Below are 855 nucleotides of genomic sequence, written 5' to 3'. Positions count from 1 at the left end.
CCCAGCTGAGCTTTATCAGTCCCATTAACATTTTAAAAAGCTTTTAGTCACATTGGTCAGTGTTGTTATCTTTACTCCTCTGGTTTCCTATCTTTATTTATTTTTTTCCCTCTGATCCTTTCGGGATTACTTTGCTCTTTTTCTTGAAGGTAGGGGTTTAGAACTCGAGCACCTCATAGCCGGAGGGAGTGTTGGGAATTGAACCTATGGCCTGGTGTGTCAAACCTATATTCTACCACTGAGTACACTGGAGTTACATCTCCAGCTTCAAGACTTCCCTTAAATAAAAAAAAAAAAAAAAAAAAAGTGCCGGGCGGTGGTGATGCACTCCTTTAATCCCAGCACTTGCGAGGCAGAAGCAGCCAGATTTCTGAGTTTGAGCCCAGCATGGTCTACAGAGTGAGTTCCAGGACAGCCAGGGCTATACAGAGAAACCTTGTCTCGAAAAACCAGAAAAAAAAAAAAAAAAAGCTAAAAACTTTTATTTTTATTTTTGTTTTACCCATATGTGTGTTTTGCTTGCACATATACATGTGTGTCTCATCAGAGCATTGTGCCTGGTCAGAAGGCATTTGGCTCTGTGAAGTAAGGATGGTGGTGGGTCACCATGTGGGTCCTGGGAACTAAATCTGGGTCCTCTGAGAGAGGGGACAAGTCCTCTTAACTGGTGAGTCATCTCTCCAGACCCTTTAAGAGCTGTGTAAACATCCCTGTGTGCCTGTGAGACGGCCTTGGATGGCCTGGAACTCACAGAGATCCACTTGCCGCTGCCTCCAGAGTGCTATTAAAGGCACATCACCATACTTGGATAAGACTTGCCTTTTGACATAGGAGTTAAGGTTGTGAATATCTACC

This window comes from Mastomys coucha, unplaced genomic scaffold, assembly GCF_008632895.1.
Source record: "Mastomys coucha isolate ucsf_1 unplaced genomic scaffold, UCSF_Mcou_1 pScaffold22, whole genome shotgun sequence".
Lineage (NCBI taxonomy): Eukaryota > Metazoa > Chordata > Mammalia > Rodentia > Muridae > Mastomys > Mastomys coucha.
Note: the sequence above shows the minus strand (reverse complement) of the source record.